Raw genomic sequence first — 21,634 nt, forward strand, 5'->3', positions numbered from 1 at the left:
TTTCTCCTGTAAAGCAAGAGCTTTGCTCCAGAACCCACCCAAGACTCCTCTCAGGCATGTCCTGCAGTGTTTTGACCCCAGCTTTAAGGCAGGCCTAATCCTGGGTTGCAACCCCAGACTCCTCCAAGGAAGATACCCAGGATTTTTTTTCTCCTGTAAAGCAAGAGGTTTGCTCCAGAACCCACCCAAGACTCCTCTCAGGCATGTCCTGCAGTGCTTTGACCCCAGCTTTAAGGCAGGCCTAATCCTGGGTTGCAACCCCAGACTCCTCCAAGGAAGATACCCAGGATTTTTTTTCTCCTGTAAAGCAAGAGCTTTGCTCCAGAACCCACCCAAGACTCCTCTCAGGCATGTCCTGCAGTGCTTTGACCCCAGCTTTAAGGCAGGCCTAATCCTGGGTTGCAACCCCAGACTCCTCCAAGGAAGATACCCAGGATTTTTTTTCTCCTGTAAAGCAAGAGTTTTGCTCCAGAACCCACCCAAGACTCCTCTCAGGCATGTCCTGCAGTGCTTTGACCCCAGCTTTAAGGCAGGCCTAATCCTGGGTTGCAACCCCAGACTCCTCCAAGGAAGATACCCAGGATTTTTTTTCTCCTGTAAAGCAAGAGTTTTGCTCCAGAACCCACCCAAGACTCCTCTCAGGCATGTCCTGCAGTGCTTTGACCCCAGCTTTAAGGCAGGCCTAATCCTGGGTTGCAACCCCAGACTCCTCCAAGGAAGATACCCAGGATTTTTTTTCTCCTGTAAAGCAAGAGGTTTGCTCCAGAACCCACCCAACACTCCTCTCAGGCATGTCCTGCAGTGCTTTGACCCCAGCTTTAAGGCAGGCCTAATCCTGGGTTGCAACCCCAGACTCCTCCAAGGAAGATACCCAGGATTTTTTTTCTCCTGTAAAGCAAGAGGTTTGCTCCAGAACCCACCCAAGACTCCTCTCAGGCATGTCCTGCAGTGCTTTGACCCCAGCTTTAAGGCAGGCCTAATCCTGGGTTGCAACCCCAGACTCCTCCAAGGAAGATACCCAAAAGGATTTTTTCCCTCAAAGGACGCTCTCTTCTCTGGCATCTGCCCAAGATTCCTCACAGACATGTCCCACACTGTCTTGAGCCCTGCTTCAGGGACCTGAGATCCCAGGTAAAACTCTTAGACTCCTCCAAGGAAGACACATGGAATATTTTTTAGTATTGGGGAAAGCTCTTACCTCCAAGATCCACACCACACTCCTCCCAGGCAGCTCCCAGTATCTTCCGACTCAGCTTTAGGGACCTGAGATCTCAGGTAGCAGCACTAGACTCCCCCAAGGAAGCTTCCTGGGTTGTCTTTTCTCCTGTAAAGGAAAAGGATTGCTCCAGGACTCACCCAACACTCCTCTCAGGCATGTCCTGGAGTATATTCACCCCAGCTTTAAGGCAGGCCTAATCCTGGGTTGCAACCCCAGACTCCTCCAAGGAAGATACCCAGGATTTTTTTTCTCCTGTAAAGCAAGAGGTTTGCTCCAGAACCCACCCAAGACTCCTCTCAGGCATGTCCTGCAGTGCTTTGACCCCAGCTTTAAGGCAGGCCCAATCCTGGGTTGCAACCCCAGACTCCTCCAAGGAAGATACCCAGGATTTTTTTTCTCCTGTAAAGCAAGAGCTTTGCTCCAGAACCCACCCAAGACTCCTCTCAGGCATGTCCTGCAGTGTTTTGACCCCAGCTTTAAGGCAGGCCTAATCCTGGGTTGCAACCCCAGACTCCTCCAAGGAAGATACCCAGGATTTTTTTTCTCCTGTAAAGCAAGAGGTTTGCTCCAGAACCCACCCAAGACTCCTCTCAGGCATGTCCTGCAGTGCTTTGACCCCAGCTTTAAGGCAGGCCTAATCCTGGGTTGCAACCCCAGACTCCTCCAAGGAAGATACCCAGGATTTTTTTTCTCCTGTAAAGCAAGAGCTTTGCTCCAGAACCCACCCAAGACTCCTCTCAGGCATGTCCTGCAGTGCTTTGACCCCAGCTTTAAGGCAGGCCTAATCCTGGGTTGCAACCCCAGACTCCTCCAAGGAAGATACCCAGGATTTTTTTTCTCCTGTAAAGCAAGAGTTTTGCTCCAGAACCCACCCAAGACTCCTCTCAGGCATGTCCTGCAGTGCTTTGACCCCAGCTTTAAGGCAGGCCTAATCCTGGGTTGCAACCCCAGACTCCTCCAAGGAAGATACCCAGGATTTTTTTTCTCCTGTAAAGCAAGAGTTTTGCTCCAGAACCCACCCAAGACTCCTCTCAGGCATGTCCTGCAGTGCTTTGACCCCAGCTTTAAGGCAGGCCTAATCCTGGGTTGCAACCCCAGACTCCTCCAAGGAAGATACCCAGGATTTTTTTTCTCCTGTAAAGCAAGAGGTTTGCTCCAGAACCCACCCAAGACTCCTCTCAGGCATGTCCTGCAGTGCTTTGACCCCAGCTTTAAGGCAGGCCTAATCCTGGGTTGCAACCCCAGACTCCTCCAAGGAAGATACCCAGGATTTTTTTTCTCCTGTAAAGCAAGAGGTTTGCTCCAGAACCCACCCAACACTCCTCTCAGGCATGTCCTGCAGTGCTTTGACCCCAGCTTTAAGGCAGGCCCAATCCTGGGTTGCAACCCCAGACTCCTCCAAGGAAGATACCCAGGATTTTTTTTCTCCTGTAAAGCAAGAGGTTTGCTCCAGAACCCACCCAAGACTCCTCTCAGGCATGTCTTGCAGTGTTTTGACCCCAGCTTTAAGGCAGGCCTAATCCTGGGTTGCAACCCCAGACTCCTCCAAGGAAGATACCCAGGATTTTTTTTCTCCTGTAAAGCAAGAGTTTTGCTCCAGAACCCACCCAAGACTCCTCTCAGGCATGTCCTGCAGTGCTTTGACCCCAGCTTTAAGGCAGGCCTAATCCTGGGTTGCAACCCCAGACTTCTCCAAGGAAGATACCCAGGATTTTTTTTCTCCTGTAAAGCAAGAGGTTTGCTCCAGAACCCACCCAACACTCCTCTCAGGCATGTCCTGCAGTGCTTTGACCCCAGCTTTAAGGCAGGCCTAATCCTGGGTTGCAACCCCAGACTCCTCCAAGGAAGATACCCAGGATTTTTTTTCTCCTGTAAAGCAAGAGGTTTGCTCCAGAACCCACCCAAGACTCCTCTCAGGCATGTCCTGCAGTGCTTTGACCCCAGCTTTAAGGCAGGCCCAATCCTGGGTTGCAACCCCAGACTCCTCCAAGGAAGATACCCAGGATTTTTTTTCTCCTGTAAAGCAAGAGGTTTGCTCCAGAACCCACCCAACACTCCTCTCAGGCATGTCCTGCAGTGTTTTGACCCCAGCTTTAAGGCAGGCCTAATCCTGGGTTGCAACCCCAGACTCCTCCAAGGAAGATACCCAGGATTTTTTTTCTCCTGTAAAGCAAGAGTTTTGCTCCAGAACCCACCCAAGACTCCTCTCAGGCATGTCCTGCAGTGCTTTGACCCCAGCTTTAAGGCAGGCCCAATCCTGGGTTGCAACCCCAGACTCCTCCAAGGAAGATACCCAGGATTTTTTTTCTCCTGTAAAGCAAGAGGTTTGCTCCAGAACCCACCCAAGACTCCTCTCAGGCATGTCCTGCAGTGCTTTGACCCCAGCTTTAAGGCAGGCCCAATCCTGGGTTGCAACCCCAGACTCCTCCAAGGAAGATACCCAGGATTTTTTTTCTCCTGTAAAGCAAGAGGTTTGCTCCAGAACCCACCCAACACTCCTCTCAGGCATGTCCTGCAGTGTTTTGACCCCAGCTTTAAGGCAGGCCTAATCCTGGGTTGCAACCCCAGACTCCTCCAAGGAAGATACCCAGGATTTTTTTTCTCCTGTAAAGCAAGAGGTTTGCTCCAGAACCCACCCAAGACTCCTCTCAGGCATGTCCTGCAGTGCTTTGACCCCAGCTTTAAGGCAGGCCTAATCCTGGGTTGCAACCCCAGACTCCTCCAAGGAAGATACCCAGGATTTTTTTTCTCCTGTAAAGCAAGAGGTTTGCTCCAGAACCCACCCAAGACTCCTCTCAGGCATGTCCTGCAGTGCTTTGACCCCAGCTTTAAGGCAGGCCTAATCCTGGGTTGCAACCCCAGACTCCTCCAAGGAAGATACCCAGGATTTTTTTTCTCCTGTAAAGCAAGAGGTTTGCTCCAGAACCCACCCAAGACTCCTCTCAGGCATGTCCTGCAGTGCTTTGACCCCAGCTTTAAGGCAGGCCTAATCCTGGGTTGCAACCCCAGACTCCTCCAAGGAAGATACCCAGGATTTTTTTTCTCCTGTAAAGCAAGAGGTTTGCTCCAGAACCCACCCAAGACTCCTCTCAGGCATGTCCTGCAGTGCTTTGACCCCAGCTTTAAGGCAGGCCCAATCCTGGGTTGCAACCCCAGACTCCTCCAAGGAAGATACCCAGGATTTTTTTTCTCCTGTAAAGCAAGAGGTTTGCTCCAGAACCCACCCAACACTCCTCTCAGGCATGTCCTGCAGTGTTTTGACCCCAGCTTTAAGGCAGGCCTAATCCTGGGTTGCAACCCCAGACTCCTCCAAGGAAGATACCCAGGATTTTTTTTCTCCTGTAAAGCAAGAGTTTTGCTCCAGAACCCACCCAAGACTCCTCTCAGGCATGTCCTGCAGTGCTTTGACCCCAGCTTTAAGGCAGGCCCAATCCTGGGTTGCAACCCCAGACTCCTCCAAGGAAGATACCCAGGATTTTTTTTCTCCTGTAAAGCAAGAGGTTTGCTCCAGAACCCACCCAAGACTCCTCTCAGGCATGTCCTGCAGTGCTTTGACCCCAGCTTTAAGGCAGGCCCAATCCTGGGTTGCAACCCCAGACTCCTCCAAGGAAGATACCCAGGATTTTTTTTCTCCTGTAAAGCAAGAGGTTTGCTCCAGAACCCACCCAAGACTCCTCTCAGGCATGTCCTGCAGTGCTTTGACCCCAGCTTTAAGGCAGGCCCAATCCTGGGTTGCAACCCCAGACTCCTCCAAGGAAGATACCCAGGATTTTTTTTCTCCTGTAAAGCAAGAGGTTTGCTCCAGAACCCACCCAACACTCCTCTCAGGCATGTCCTGCAGTGTTTTGACCCCAGCTTTAAGGCAGGCCTAATCCTGGGTTGCAACCCCAGACTCCTCCAAGGAAGATACCCAGGATTTTTTTTCTCCTGTAAAGCAAGAGGTTTGCTCCAGAACCCACCCAAGACTCCTCTCAGGCATGTCCTGCAGTGCTTTGACCCCAGCTTTAAGGCAGGCCTAATCCTGGGTTGCAACCCCAGACTCCTCCAAGGAAGATACCCAGGATTTTTTTTCTCCTGTAAAGCAAGAGTTTTGCTCCAGAACCCACCCAAGACTCCTCTCAGGCATGTCCTGCAGTGCTTTGACCCCAGCTTTAAGGCAGGCCCAATCCTGGGTTGCAACCCCAGACTCCTCCAAGGAAGATACCCAGGATTTTTTTTCTCCTGTAAAGCAAGAGGTTTGCTCCAGAACCCACCCAAGACTCCTCTCAGGCATGTCCTGCAGTGCTTTGACCCCAGCTTTAAGGCAGGCCTAATCCTGGGTTGCAACCCCAGACTCCTCCAAGGAAGATACCCAGGATTTTTTTTCTCCTGTAAAGCAAGAGGTTTGCTCCAGAACCCACCCAACACTCCTCTCAGGCATGTCCTGCAGTGCTTTGACCCCAGCTTTAAGGCAGGCCTAATCCTGGGTTGCAACCCCAGACTCCTCCAAGGAAGATACCCAAAAGGATTTTTTCCCTCAAAGGACGCTCTCTTCTCTGGCATCTGCCCAAGATTCCTCACAGACATGTCCCACACTGTCTTGAGCCCTGCTTCAGGGACCTGAGATCCCAGGTAAAACTCTTAGACTCCTCCAAGGAAGACACATGGAATATTTTTTAGTATTGGGGAAAGCTCTTACCTCCAAGATCCACACCACACTCCTCCCAGGCAGCTCCCAGTATCTTCCGACTCAGCTTTAGGGACCTGAGATCTCAGGTAGCAGCACTAGACTCCCCCAAGGAAGCTTCCTGGGTTGTCTTTTCTCCTGAAAAGGAAAAGGTTTGCTCCAGGACTCACCCAACACTCCTCTCAGGCATGTCCTGGAGTATATTCACCCCAGCTTTAAGGCAGGCCTAATCCTGGGTTGCAACCCCAGACTCCTCCAAGGAAGATACCCAGGATTTTTTTTCTCCTGTAAAGCAAGAGGTTTGCTCCAGAACCCACCCAAGACTCCTCTCAGGCATGTCCTGCAGTGCTTTGACCCCAGCTTTAAGGCAGGCCCAATCCTGGGTTGCAACCCCAGACTCCTCCAAGGAAGATACCCAGGATTTTTTTTCTCCTGTAAAGCAAGAGCTTTGCTCCAGAACCCACCCAAGACTCCTCTCAGGCATGTCCTGCAGTGTTTTGACCCCAGCTTTAAGGCAGGCCTAATCCTGGGTTGCAACCCCAGACTCCTCCAAGGAAGATACCCAGGATTTTTTTTCTCCTGTAAAGCAAGAGGTTTGCTCCAGAACCCACCCAAGACTCCTCTCAGGCATGTCCTGCAGTGCTTTGACCCCAGCTTTAAGGCAGGCCTAATCCTGGGTTGCAACCCCAGACTCCTCCAAGGAAGATACCCAGGATTTTTTTTCTCCTGTAAAGCAAGAGGTTTGCTCCAGAACCCACCCAAGACTCCTCTCAGGCATGTCCTGCAGTGCTTTGACCCCAGCTTTAAGGCAGGCCTAATCCTGGGTTGCAACCCCAGACTCCTCCAAGGAAGATACCCAGGATTTTTTTTCTCCTGTAAAGCAAGAGGTTTGCTCCAGAACCCACCCAAGACTCCTCTCAGGCATGTCCTGCAGTGCTTTGACCCCAGCTTTAAGGCAGGCCCAATCCTGGGTTGCAACCCCAGACTCCTCCAAGGAAGATACCCAGGATTTTTTTTCTCCTGTAAAGCAAGAGGTTTGCTCCAGAACCCACCCAAGACTCCTCTCAGGCATGTCCTGCAGTGCTTTGACCCCAGCTTTAAGGCAGGCCCAATCCTGGGTTGCAACCCCAGACTCCTCCAAGGAAGATACCCAGGATTTTTTTTCTCCTGTAAAGCAAGAGGTTTGCTCCAGAACCCACCCAACACTCCTCTCAGGCATGTCCTGCAGTGCTTTGACCCCAGCTTTAAGGCAGGCCTAATCCTGGGTTGCAACCCCAGACTCCTCCAAGGAAGATACCCAGGATTTTTTTTCTCCTGTAAAGCAAGAGTTTTGCTCCAGAACCCACCCAAGACTCCTCTCAGGCATGTCCTGCAGTGCTTTGACCCCAGCTTTAAGGCAGGCCTAATCCTGGGTTGCAACCCCAGACTCCTCCAAGGAAGATACCCAGGATTTTTTTTCTCCTGTAAAGCAAGAGGTTTGCTCCAGAACCCACCCAAGACTCCTCTCAGGCATGTCCTGCAGTGCTTTGACCCCAGCTTTAAGGCAGGCCTAATCCTGGGTTGCAACCCCAGACTCCTCCAAGGAAGATACCCAAAAGGATTTTTTCCCTCAAAGGACGCTCTCTTCTCTGGCATCTGCCCAAGATTCCTCACAGACATGTCCCACACTGTCTTGAGCCCTGCTTCAGGGACCTGAGATCCCACGTAAAACTCTTAGACTCCTCCAAGGAAGACACATGGAATATTTTTTAGTATTGGGGAAAGCTCTTACCTCCAAGATCCACACCACACTCCTCCCAGGCAGCTCCCAGTATCTTCCGACTCAGCTTTAGGGACCTGAGATCTCAGGTAGCAGCACTAGACTCCCCCAAGGAAGCTTCCTGGGTTGTCTTTTCTCCTGTAAAGGAAAAGGTTTGCTCCAGGACTCACCCAACACTCCTCTCAGGCATGTCCTGGAGTATATTCACCCCAGCTTTAAGGCAGGCCTAATCCTGGGTTGCAACCCCAGACTCCTCCAAGGAAGATACCCAGGATTTTTTTTCTCCTGTAAAGCAAGAGCTTTGCTCCAGAACCCACCCAAGACTCCTCTCAGGCATGTCCTGCAGTGTTTTGACCCCAGCTTTAAGGCAGGCCTAATCCTGGGTTGCAACCCCAGACTCCTCCAAGGAAGATACCCAGGATTTTTTTTCTCCTGTAAAGCAAGAGGTTTGCTCCAGAACCCACCCAAGACTCCTCTCAGGCATGTCCTGCAGTGCTTTGACCCCAGCTTTAAGGCAGGCCTAATCCTGGGTTGCAACCCCAGACTCCTCCAAGGAAGATACCCAGGATTTTTTTTCTCCTGTAAAGCAAGAGCTTTGCTCCAGAACCCACCCAAGACTCCTCTCAGGCATGTCCTGCAGTGCTTTGACCCCAGCTTTAAGGCAGGCCTAATCCTGGGTTGCAACCCCAGACTCCTCCAAGGAAGATACCCAGGATTTTTTTTCTCCTGTAAAGCAAGAGTTTTGCTCCAGAACCCACCCAAGACTCCTCTCAGGCATGTCCTGCAGTGCTTTGACCCCAGCTTTAAGGCAGGCCTAATCCTGGGTTGCAACCCCAGACTCCTCCAAGGAAGATACCCAGGATTTTTTTTCTCCTGTAAAGCAAGAGTTTTGCTCCAGAACCCACCCAAGACTCCTCTCAGGCATGTCCTGCAGTGCTTTGACCCCAGCTTTAAGGCAGGCCTAATCCTGGGTTGCAACCCCAGACTCCTCCAAGGAAGATACCCAGGATTTTTTTTCTCCTGTAAAGCAAGAGGTTTGCTCCAGAACCCACCCAACACTCCTCTCAGGCATGTCCTGCAGTGCTTTGACCCCAGCTTTAAGGCAGGCCTAATCCTGGGTTGCAACCCCAGACTCCTCCAAGGAAGATACCCAGGATTTTTTTTCTCCTGTAAAGCAAGAGGTTTGCTCCAGAACCCACCCAACACTCCTCTCAGGCATGTCCTGCAGTGCTTTGACCCCAGCTTTAAGGCAGGCCCAATCCTGGGTTGCAACCCCAGACTCCTCCAAGGAAGATACCCAGGATTTTTTTTCTCCTGTAAAGCAAGAGGTTTGCTCCAGAACCCACCCAAGACTCCTCTCAGGCATGTCTTGCAGTGTTTTGACCCCAGCTTTAAGGCAGGCCTAATCCTGGGTTGCAACCCCAGACTCCTCCAAGGAAGATACCCAGGATTTTTTTTCTCCTGTAAAGCAAGAGTTTTGCTCCAGAACCCACCCAAGACTCCTCTCAGGCATGTCCTGCAGTGCTTTGACCCCAGCTTTAAGGCAGGCCTAATCCTGGGTTGCAACCCCAGACTTCTCCAAGGAAGATACCCAGGATTTTTTTTCTCCTGTAAAGCAAGAGGTTTGCTCCAGAACCCACCCAACACTCCTCTCAGGCATGTCCTGCAGTGCTTTGACCCCAGCTTTAAGGCAGGCCTAATCCTGGGTTGCAACCCCAGACTCCTCCAAGGAAGATACCCAGGATTTTTTTTCTCCTGTAAAGCAAGAGGTTTGCTCCAGAACCCACCCAACACTCCTCTCAGGCATGTCCTGCAGTGCTTTGACCCCAGCTTTAAGGCAGGCCCAATCCTGGGTTGCAACCCCAGACTCCTCCAAGGAAGATACCCAGGATTTTTTTTCTCCTGTAAAGCAAGAGGTTTGCTCCAGAACCCACCCAAGACTCCTCTCAGGCATGTCCTGCAGTGCTTTGACCCCAGCTTTAAGGCAGGCCCAATCCTGGGTTGCAACCCCAGACTCCTCCAAGGAAGATACCCAGGATTTTTTTTCTCCTGTAAAGCAAGAGGTTTGCTCCAGAACCCACCCAAGACTCCTCTCAGGCATGTCCTGCAGTGCTTTGACCCCAGCTTTAAGGCAGGCCTAATCCTGGGTTGCAACCCCAGACTCCTCCAAGGAAGATACCCAGGATTTTTTTTCTCCTGTAAAGCAAGAGTTTTGCTCCAGAACCCACCCAAGACTCCTCTCAGGCATGTCCTGCAGTGCTTTGACCCCAGCTTTAAGGCAGGCCCAATCCTGGGTTGCAACCCCAGACTCCTCCAAGGAAGATACCCAGGATTTTTTTTCTCCTGTAAAGCAAGAGGTTTGCTCCAGAACCCACCCAAGACTCCTCTCAGGCATGTCCTGCAGTGCTTTGACCCCAGCTTTAAGGCAGGCCCAATCCTGGGTTGCAACCCCAGACTCCTCCAAGGAAGATACCCAGGATTTTTTTTCTCCTGTAAAGCAAGAGGTTTGCTCCAGAACCCACCCAACACTCCTCTCAGGCATGTCCTGCAGTGTTTTGACCCCAGCTTTAAGGCAGGCCTAATCCTGGGTTGCAACCCCAGACTCCTCCAAGGAAGATACCCAGGATTTTTTTTCTCCTGTAAAGCAAGAGGTTTGCTCCAGAACCCACCCAAGACTCCTCTCAGGCATGTCCTGCAGTGCTTTGACCCCAGCTTTAAGGCAGGCCTAATCCTGGGTTGCAACCCCAGACTCCTCCAAGGAAGATACCCAGGATTTTTTTTCTCCTGTAAAGCAAGAGGTTTGCTCCAGAACCCACCCAAGACTCCTCTCAGGCATGTCCTGCAGTGCTTTGACCCCAGCTTTAAGGCAGGCCTAATCCTGGGTTGCAACCCCAGACTCCTCCAAGGAAGATACCCAGGATTTTTTTTCTCCTGTAAAGCAAGAGGTTTGCTCCAGAACCCACCCAAGACTCCTCTCAGGCATGTCCTGCAGTGCTTTGACCCCAGCTTTAAGGCAGGCCTAATCCTGGGTTGCAACCCCAGACTCCTCCAAGGAAGATACCCAGGATTTTTTTTCTCCTGTAAAGCAAGAGGTTTGCTCCAGAACCCACCCAAGACTCCTCTCAGGCATGTCCTGCAGTGCTTTGACCCCAGCTTTAAGGCAGGCCCAATCCTGGGTTGCAACCCCAGACTCCTCCAAGGAAGATACCCAGGATTTTTTTTCTCCTGTAAAGCAAGAGGTTTGCTCCAGAACCCACCCAACACTCCTCTCAGGCATGTCCTGCAGTGTTTTGACCCCAGCTTTAAGGCAGGCCTAATCCTGGGTTGCAACCCCAGACTCCTCCAAGGAAGATACCCAGGATTTTTTTTCTCCTGTAAAGCAAGAGTTTTGCTCCAGAACCCACCCAAGACTCCTCTCAGGCATGTCCTGCAGTGCTTTGACCCCAGCTTTAAGGCAGGCCCAATCCTGGGTTGCAACCCCAGACTCCTCCAAGGAAGATACCCAGGATTTTTTTTCTCCTGTAAAGCAAGAGGTTTGCTCCAGAACCCACCCAACACTCCTCTCAGGCATGTCCTGCAGTGTTTTGACCCCAGCTTTAAGGCAGGCCTAATCCTGGGTTGCAACCCCAGACTCCTCCAAGGAAGATACCCAGGATTTTTTTTCTCCTGTAAAGCAAGAGGTTTGCTCCAGAACCCACCCAAGACTCCTCTCAGGCATGTCCTGCAGTGCTTTGACCCCAGCTTTAAGGCAGGCCTAATCCTGGGTTGCAACCCCAGACTCCTCCAAGGAAGATACCCAGGATTTTTTTTCTCCTGTAAAGCAAGAGGTTTGCTCCAGAACCCACCCAAGACTCCTCTCAGGCATGTCCTGCAGTGCTTTGACCCCAGCTTTAAGGCAGGCCCAATCCTGGGTTGCAACCCCAGACTCCTCCAAGGAAGATACCCAGGATTTTTTTTCTCCTGTAAAGCAAGAGGTTTGCTCCAGAACCCACCCAAGACTCCTCTCAGGCATGTCCTGCAGTGCTTTGACCCCAGCTTTAAGGCAGGCCCAATCCTGGGTTGCAACCCCAGACTCCTCCAAGGAAGATACCCAGGATTTTTTTTCTCCTGTAAAGCAAGAGGTTTGCTCCAGAACCCACCCAACACTCCTCTCAGGCATGTCCTGCAGTGCTTTGACCCCAGCTTTAAGGCAGGCCTAATCCTGGGTTGCAACCCCAGACTCCTCCAAGGAAGATACCCAGGATTTTTTTTCTCCTGTAAAGCAAGAGTTTTGCTCCAGAACCCACCCAAGACTCCTCTCAGGCATGTCCTGCAGTGCTTTGACCCCAGCTTTAAGGCAGGCCTAATCCTGGGTTGCAACCCCAGACTCCTCCAAGGAAGATACCCAGGATTTTTTTTCTCCTGTAAAGCAAGAGGTTTGCTCCAGAACCCACCCAAGACTCCTCTCAGGCATGTCCTGCAGTGCTTTGACCCCAGCTTTAAGGCAGGCCTAATCCTGGGTTGCAACCCCAGACTCCTCCAAGGAAGATACCCAGGATTTTTTTTCTCCTGTAAAGCAAGAGGTTTGCTCCAGAACCCACCCAAGACTCCTCTCAGGCATGTCCTGCAGTGCTTTGACCCCAGCTTTAAGGCAGGCCCAATCCTGGGTTGCAACCCCAGACTCCTCCAAGGAAGATACCCAGGATTTTTTTTCTCCTGTAAAGCAAGAGGTTTGCTCCAGAACCCACCCAACACTCCTCTCAGGCATGTCCTGCAGTGTTTTGACCCCAGCTTTAAGGCAGGCCTAATCCTGGGTTGCAACCCCAGACTCCTCCAAGGAAGATACCCAGGATTTTTTTTCTCCTGTAAAGCAAGAGTTTTGCTCCAGAACCCACCCAAGACTCCTCTCAGGCATGTCCTGCAGTGCTTTGACCCCAGCTTTAAGGCAGGCCTAATCCTGGGTTGCAACCCCAGACTCCTCCAAGGAAGATACCCAGGATTTTTTTTCTCCTGTAAAGCAAGAGGTTTGCTCCAGAACCCACCCAAGACTCCTCTCAGGCATGTCCTGCAGTGCTTTGACCCCAGCTTTAAGGCAGGCCTAATCCTGGGTTGCAACCCCAGACTCCTCCAAGGAAGATACCCAGGATTTTTTTTCTCCTGTAAAGCAAGAGGTTTGCTCCAGAACCCACCCAAGACTCCTCTCAGGCATGTCCTGCAGTGCTTTGACCCCAGCTTTAAGGCAGGCCTAATCCTGGGTTGCAACCCCAGACTCCTCCAAGGAAGATACCCAGGATTTTTTTTCTCCTGTAAAGCAAGAGGTTTGCTCCAGAACCCACCCAAGACTCCTCTCAGGCATGTCCTGCAGTGCTTTGACCCCAGCTTTAAGGCAGGCCCAATCCTGGGTTGCAACCCCAGACTCCTCCAAGGAAGATACCCAGGATTTTTTTTCTCCTGTAAAGCAAGAGGTTTGCTCCAGAACCCACCCAACACTCCTCTCAGGCATGTCCTGCAGTGCTTTGACCCCAGCTTTAAGGCAGGCCCAATCCTGGGTTGCAACCCCAGACTCCTCCAAGGAAGATACCCAGGATTTTTTTTCTCCTGTAAAGCAAGAGGTTTGCTCCAGAACCCACCCAACACTCCTCTCAGGCATGTCCTGCAGTGTTTTGACCCCAGCTTTAAGGCAGGCCTAATCCTGGGTTGCAACCCCAGACTCCTCCAAGGAAGATACCCAGGATTTTTTTTCTCCTGTAAAGCAAGAGGTTTGCTCCAGAACCCACCCAAGACTCCTCTCAGGCATGTCCTGCAGTGCTTTGACCCCAGCTTTAAGGCAGGCCTAATCCTGGGTTGCAACCCCAGACTCCTCCAAGGAAGATACCCAGGATTTTTTTTCTCCTGTAAAGCAAGAGTTTTGCTCCAGAACCCACCCAAGACTCCTCTCAGGCATGTCCTGCAGTGCTTTGACCCCAGCTTTAAGGCAGGCCTAATCCTGGGTTGCAACCCCAGACTCCTCCAAGGAAGATACCCAGGATTTTTTTTCTCCTGTAAAGCAAGAGGTTTGCTCCAGAACCCACCCAAGACTCCTCTCAGGCATGTCCTGCAGTGCTTTGACCCCAGCTTTAAGGCAGGCCCAATCCTGGGTTGCAACCCCAGACTCCTCCAAGGAAGATACCCAGGATTTTTTTTCTCCTGTAAAGCAAGAGGTTTGCTCCAGAACCCACCCAACACTCCTCTCAGGCATGTCCTGCAGTGTTTTGACCCCAGCTTTAAGGCAGGCCTAATCCTGGGTTGCAACCCCAGACTCCTCCAAGGAAGATACCCAGGATTTTTTTTCTCCTGTAAAGCAAGAGTTTTGTTCCAGAACCCACCCAAGACTCCTCTCAGGCATGTCCTGCAGTGCTTTGACCCCAGCTTTAAGGCAGGCCTAATCCTGGGTTGCAACCCCAGACTCCTCCAAGGAAGATACCCAGGATTTTTTTTCTCCTGTAAAGCAAGAGGTTTGCTCCAGAACCCACCCAAGACTCCTCTCAGGCATGTCCTGCAGTGCTTTGACCCCAGCTTTAAGGCAGGCCTAATCCTGGGTTGCAACCCCAGACTCCTCCAAGGAAGATACCCAGGATTTTTTTTCTCCTGTAAAGCAAGAGGTTTGCTCCAGAACCCACCCAAGACTCCTCTCAGGCATGTCCTGCAGTGCTTTGACCCCAGCTTTAAGGCAGGCCCAATCCTGGGTTGCAACCCCAGACTCCTCCAAGGAAGATACCCAGGATTTTTTTTCTCCTGTAAAGCAAGAGGTTTGCTCCAGAACCCACCCAAGACTCCTCTCAGGCATGTCCTGCAGTGCTTTGACCCCAGCTTTAAGGCAGGCCCAATCCTGGGTTGCAACCCCAGACTCCTCCAAGGAAGATACCCAGGATTTTTTTTCTCCTGTAAAGCAAGAGGTTTGCTCCAGAACCCACCCAAGACTCCTCTCAGGCATGTCCTGCAGTGCTTTGACCCCAGCTTTAAGGCAGGCCTAATCCTGGGTTGCAACCCCAGACTCCTCCAAGGAAGATACCCAGGATTTTTTTTCTCCTGTAAAGCAAGAGGTTTGCTCCAGAACCCACCCAAGACTCCTCTCAGGCATGTCCTGCAGTGCTTTGACCCCAGCTTTAAGGCAGGCCTAATCCTGGGTTGCAACCCCAGACTCCTCCAAGGAAGATACCCAGGATTTTTTTTCTCCTGTAAAGCAAGAGGTTTGCTCCAGAACCCACCCAAGACTCCTCTCAGGCATGTCCTGCAGTGCTTTGACCCCAGCTTTAAGGCAGGCCTAATCCTGGGTTGCAACCCCAGACTCCTCCAAGGAAGATACCCAGGATTTTTTTTCTCCTGTAAAGCAAGAGTTTTGCTCCAGAACCCACCCAAGACTCCTCTCAGGCATGTCCTGCAGTGCTTTGACCCCAGCTTTAAGGCAGGCCCAATCCTGGGTTGCAACCCCAGACTCCTCCAAGGAAGATACCCAGGATTTTTTTTCTCCTGTAAAGCAAGAGGTTTGCTCCAGAACCCACCCAAGACTCCTCTCAGGCATGTCCTGCAGTGCTTTGACCCCAGCTTTAAGGCAGGCCCAATCCTGGGTTGCAACCCCAGACTCCTCCAAGGAAGATACCCAGGATTTTTTTTCTCCTGTAAAGCAAGAGTTTTGCTCCAGAACCCACCCAAGACTCCTCTCAGGCATGTCCTGCAGTGCTTTGACCCCAGCTTTAAGGCAGGCCTAATCCTGGGTTGCAACCCCAGACTCCTCCAAGGAAGATACCCAGGATTTTTTTTCTCCTGTAAAGCAAGAGGTTTGCTCCAGAACCCACCCAAGACTCCTCTCAGGCATGTCCTGCAGTGCTTTGACCCCAGCTTTAAGGCAGGCCTAATCCTGGGTTGCAACCCCAGACTCCTCCAAGGAAGATACCCAGGATTTTTTTTCTCCTGTAAAGCAAGAGGTTTGCTCCAGAACCCACCCAAGACTCCTCTCAGGCATGTCCTGGAGTACTTTGACCCCAGCTTTAAGGCAGGCCTAATCCTGGGTTGCAACCCCAGACTCCTCCAAGGAAGATACCCAGGATTTTTTTTCTCCTGTAAAGCAAGAGTTTTGCTCCAGAACCCACCCAAGACTCCTCTCAGGCATGTCCTGCAGTGCTTTGACCCCAGCTTTAAGGCAGGCCCAATCCTGGGTTGCAACCCCAGACTCCTCCAAGGAAGATACCCAGGATTTTTTTTCTCCTGTAAAGCAAGAGGTTTGCTCCAGAACCCACCCAAGACTCCTCTCAGGCATGTCCTGCAGTGTTTTGACCCCAGCTTTAAGGCAGGCCTAATCCTGGGTTGCAACCCCAGACTCCTCCAAGGAAGATACCCAGGATTTTTTTTCTCCTGTAAAGCAAGAGGTTTGCTCCAGAACCCACCCAACACTCCTCTCAGGCATGTCCTGCAGTGCTTTGACCCCAGCTTTAAGGCAGGCCTAATCCTGGGTTGCAACCCCAGACTCCTCCAAGGAAGATACCCAGGATTTTTTTTCTCCTGTAAAGCAAGAGGTTTGCTCCAGAACCCACCCAAGACTCCTCTCAGGCATGTCCTGCAGTGCTTTGACCCCAGCTTTAAGGCAGGCCCAATCCTGGGTTGCAACCCCAGACTCCTCCAAGGAAGATACCCAGGATTTTTTTTCTCCTGTAAAGCAAGAGGTTTGCTCCAGAACCCACCCAAGACTCCTCTCAGGCATGTCCTGCAGTGCTTTGACCCCAGCTTTAAGGCAGGCCCAATCCTGGGTTGCAACCCCAGACTCCTCCAAGGAAGATACCCAGGATTTTTTTTCTCCTGTAAAGCAAGAGTTTTGCTCCAGAACCCACCCAAGACTCCTCTCAGGCATGTCCTGCAGTGCTTTGACCCCAGCTTTAAGGCAGGCCTAATCCTGGGTTGCAACCCCAGACTCCTCCAAGGAAGATACCCAGGATTTTTTTTCTCCTGTAAAGCAAGAGGTTTGCTCCAGAACCCACCCAAGACTCCTCTCAGGCATGTCCTGCAGTGCTTTGACCCCAGCTTTAAGGCAGGCCTAATCCTGGGTTGCAACCCCAGACTCCTCCAAGGAAGATACCCAGGATTTTTTTTCTCCTGTAAAGCAAGAGGTTTGCTCCAGAACCCACCCAAGACTCCTCTCAGGCATGTCCTGGAGTACTTTGACCCCAGCTTTAAGGCAGGCCTAATCCTGGGTTGCAACCCCAGACTCCTCCAAGGAAGATACCCAGGATTTTTTTTCTCCTGTAAAGCAAGAGTTTTGCTCCAGAACCCACCCAAGACTCCTCTCAGGCATGTCCTGCAGTGCTTTGACCCCAGCTTTAAGGCAGGCCCAATCCTGGGTTGCAACCCCAGACTCCTCCAAGGAAGATACCCAGGATTTTTTTTCTCCTGTAAAGCAAGAGGTTTGCTCCAGAACCCACCCAAGACTCCTCTCAGGCATGTCCTGCAGTGTTTTGACCCCAGCTTTAAGGCAGGCCTAATCCTGGGTTGCAACCCCAGACTCCTCCAAGGAAGATACCCAGGATTTTTTTTCTCCTGTAAAGCAAGAGGTTTGCTCCAGAACCCACCCAACACTCCTCTCAGGCATGTCCTGCAGTGCTTTGACCCCAGCTTTAAGGCAGGCCTAATCCTGGGTTGCAACCCCAGACTCCTCCAAGGAAGATACCCAGGATTTTTTTTCTCCTGTAAAGCAAGAGGTTTGCTCCAGAACCCACCCAAGACTCCTCTCAGGCATGTCCTGCAGTGCTTTGACCCCAGCTTTAAGGCAGGCCCAATCCTGGGTTGCAACCCCAGACTCCTCCAAGGAAGATACCCAGGATTTTTTTTCTCCTGTAAAGCAAGAGGTTTGCTCCAGAACCCACCCAACACTCCTCTCAGGCATGTCCTGCAGTGCTTTGACCCCAGCTTTAAGGCAGGCCTAATCCTGGGTTGCAACCCCAGACTCCTCCAAGGAAGATACCCAGGATTTTTTTTCTCCTGTAAAGCAAGAGGTTTGCTCCAGAACCCACCCAACACTCCTCTCAGGCATGTCCTGCAGTGCTTTGACCCCAGCTTTAAGGCAGGCCTAATCCTGGGTTGCAACCCCAGACTCCTCCAAGGAAGATACCCAGGATTTTTTTTCTCCTGTAAAGCAAGAGGTTTGCTCCAGAACCCACCCAAGACTCCTCTCAGGCATGTCCTGCAGTGCTTTGACCCCAGCTTTAAGGCAGGCCCAATCCTGGGTTGCAACCCCAGACTCCTCCAAGGAAGATACCCAGGATTTTTTTTCTCCTGTAAAGCAAGAGGTTTGCTCCAGAACCCACCCAAGACTCCTCTCAGGCATGTCCTGCAGTGCTTTGACCCCAGCTTTAAGGCAGGCCCAATCCTGGGTTGCAACCCCAGACTCCTCCAAGGAAGATACCCAGGATTTTTTTTCTCCTGTAAAGCAAGAGGTTTGCTCCAGAACCCACCCAACACTCCTCTCAGGCATGTCCTGCAGTGTTTTGACCCCAGCTTTAAGGCAGGCCTAATCCTGGGTTGCAACCCCAGACTCCTCCAAGGAAGATACCCAGGATTTTTTTTCTCCTGTAAAGCAAGAGTTTTGTTCCAGAACCCACCCAAGACTCCTCTCAGGCATGTCCTGCAGTGCTTTGACCCCAGCTTTAAGGCAGGCCTAATCCTGGGTTGCAACCCCAGACTCCTCCAAGGAAGATACCCAGGATTTTTTTTCTCCTGTAAAGCAAGAGGTTTGCTCCAGAACCCACCCAAGACTCCTCTCAGGCATGTCCTGCAGTGCTTTGACCCCAGCTTTAAGGCAGGCCTAATCCTGGGTTGCAACCCCAGACTCCTCCAAGGAAGATACCCAGGATTTTTTTTCTCCTGTAAAGCAAGAGGTTTGCTCCAGAACCCACCCAAGACTCCTCTCAGGCATGTCCTGCAGTGCTTTGACCCCAGCTTTAAGGCAGGCCCAATCCTGGGTTGCAACCCCAGACTCCTCCAAGGAAGATACCCAGGATTTTTTTTCTCCTGTAAAGCAAGAGGTTTGCTCCAGAACCCACCCAAGACTCCTCTCAGGCATGTCCTGCAGTGCTTTGACCCCAGCTTTAAGGCAGGCCCAATCCTGGGTTGCAACCCCAGACTCCTCCAAGGAAGATACCCAGGATTTTTTTTCTCCTGTAAAGCAAGAGGTTTGCTCCAGAACCCACCCAAGACTCCTCTCAGGCATGTCCTGCAGTGCTTTGACCCCAGCTTTAAGGCAGGCCCAATCCTGGGTTGCAACCCCAGACTCCTCCAAGGAAGATACCCAGGATTTTTTTTCTCCTGTAAAGCAAGAGGTTTGCTCCAGAACCCACCCAACACTCCTCTCAGGCATGTCCTGCAGTGTTTTGACCCCAGCTTTAAGGCAGGCCTAATCCTGGGTTGCAACCCCAGACTCCTCCAAGGAAGATACCCAGGATTTTTTTTCTCCTGTAAAGCAAGAGGTTTGCTCCAGAACCCACCCAAGACTCCTCTCAGGCATGTCCTGCAGTGCTTTGACCCCAGCTTTAAGGCAGGCCTAATCCTGGGTTGCAACCCCAGACTCCTCCAAGGAAGATACCCAGGATTTTTTTTCTCCTGTAAAGCAAGAGGTTTGCTCCAGAACCCACCCAAGACTCCTCTCAGGCATGTCCTGCAGTGCTTTGACCCCAGCTTTAAGGCAGGCCCAATCCTGGGTTGCAACCCCAGACTCCTCCAAGGAAGATACCCAGGATTTTTTTTCTCCTGTAAAGCAAGAGGTTTGCTCCAGAACCCACCCAACACTCCTCTCAGGCATGTCCTGCAGTGCTTTGACCCCAGCTTTAAGGCAGGCCTAATCCTGGGTTGCAACCCCAGACTCCTCCAAGGAAGATACCCAGGATTTTTTTTCTCCTGTAAAGCAAGAGTTTTGCTCCAGAACCCACCCAAGACTCCTCTCAGGCATGTCCTGCAGTGCTTTGACCCCAGCTTTAAGGCAGGCCTAATCCTGGGTTGCAACCCCAGACTCCTCCAAGGAAGATACCCAGGATTTTTTTTCTCCTGTAAAGCAAGAGTTTTACTCCAGAACCCACCCAACACTCCTCTCAGGCATGTCCTGCAGTGCTTTGACCCCAGCTTTAAGGCAGGCCCAATCCTGGGTTGCAACCCCAGACTCCTCCAAGGAAGATACCCAGGATTTTTTTTCTCCTGTAAAGCAAGAGGTTTGCTCCAGAACCCACCCAAGACTCCTCTCAGGCATGTCCTGCAGTGCTTTGACCCCAGCTTTAAGGCAGGCCTAATCCTGGGTTGCAACCCCAGACTCCTCCAAGGAAGATACCCGGGATTTTTTTTCTCCTGTAAAGCAAGAGGTTTGCTCCAGAACCCACCCAAGACTCCTCTCAGGCATGTCCTGCAGTGCTTTGACCCCAGCTTTAAGGCAGGCCTAATCCTGGGTTGCAACCCCAGACTCCTCCAAGGAAGATACCCGGGATTTTTTTTCTCCTGTAAAGCAAGAGTTTTGCTCCAGAACCCACCCAAGACTCCTCTCAGGCATGTCCTGCAGTGCTTTGACCCCAGCTTTAAGGCAGGCCCAATCCTGGGTTGCAACCCCAGACTCCTCCAAGGAAGATACCCAGGATTTTTTTTCTCCTGTAAAGCAAGAGGTTTGCTCCAGAACCCACCCAAGACTCCTCTCAGGCATGTCCTGCAGTGCTTTGACCCCAGCTTTAAGGCAGGCCCAATCCTGGGTTGCAACCCCAGACTCCTCCAAGGAAGATACCCAGGATTTTTTTTCTCCTGTAAAGCAAGAGGTTTGCTCCAGAACCCACCCAACACTCCTCTCAGGCATGTCCTGCAGTGTTTTGACCCCAGCTTTAAGGCAGGCCTAATCCTGGGTTGCAACCCCAGACTCCTCCAAGGAAGATACCCAGGATTTTTTTTCTCCTGTAAAGCAAGAGTTTTGCTCCAGAACCCACCCAAGACTCCTCTCAGGCATGTCCTGCAGTGCTTTGACCCCAGCTTTAAGGCAGGCCTAATCCTGGGTTGCAACCCCAGACTCCTCCAAGGAAGATACCCAGGATTTTTTTTCTCCTGTAAAGCAAGAGGTTTGCTCCAGAACCCACCCAAGACTCCTCTCAGGCATGTCCTGCAGTGCTTTGACCCCAGCTTTAAGGCAGGCCTAATCCTGGGTTGCAACCCCAGACTCCTCCAAGGAAGATACCCAGGATTTTTTTTCTCCTGTAAAGCAAGAGGTTTGCTCCAGAACCCACCCAAGACTCCTCTCAGGCATGTCCTGGAGTACTTTGACCCCAGCTTTAAGGCAGGCCTAATCCTGGGTTGCAACCCCAGACTCCTCCAAGGAAGATACCCAGGATTTTTTTTCTCCTGTAAAGCAAGAGTTTTGCTCCAGAACCCACCCAAGACTCCTCTCAGGCATGTCCTGCAGTGCTTTGACCCCAGCTTTAAGGCAGGCCCAATCCTGGGTTGCAACCCCAGACTCCTCCAAGGAAGATACCCAGGATTTTTTTTCTCCTGTAAAGCAAGAGGTTTGCTCCAGAACCCACCCAACACTCCTCTCAGGCATGTCCTGCAGTGCTTTGACCCCAGCTTTAAGGCAGGCCTAATCCTGGGTTGCAACCCCAGACTCCTCCAAGGAAGATACCCAGGATTTTTTTTCTCCTGTAAAGCAAGAGGTTTGCTCCAGAACCCACCCAAGACTCCTCTCAGGCATGTCCTGCAGTGCTTTGACCCCAGCTTTAAGGCAGGCCTAATCCTGGGTTGCAACCCCAGACTCCTCCAAGGAAGATACCCAGGATTTTTTTTCTCCTGTAAAGCAAGAGGTTTGCTCCAGAACCCACCCAAGACTCCTCTCAGGCATGTCCTGCAGTGCTTTGACCCCAGCTTTAAGGCAGGCCCAATCCTGGGTTGCAACCCCAGACTCCTCCAAGGAAGATACCCAGGATTTTTTTTCTCCTGTAAAGCAAGAGGTTTGCTCCAGAACCCACCC

Source organism: Strix uralensis, chromosome 17, assembly GCF_047716275.1.
Source record: "Strix uralensis isolate ZFMK-TIS-50842 chromosome 17, bStrUra1, whole genome shotgun sequence".
NCBI classification, from domain to species: Eukaryota; Metazoa; Chordata; class Aves; order Strigiformes; family Strigidae; genus Strix; species Strix uralensis.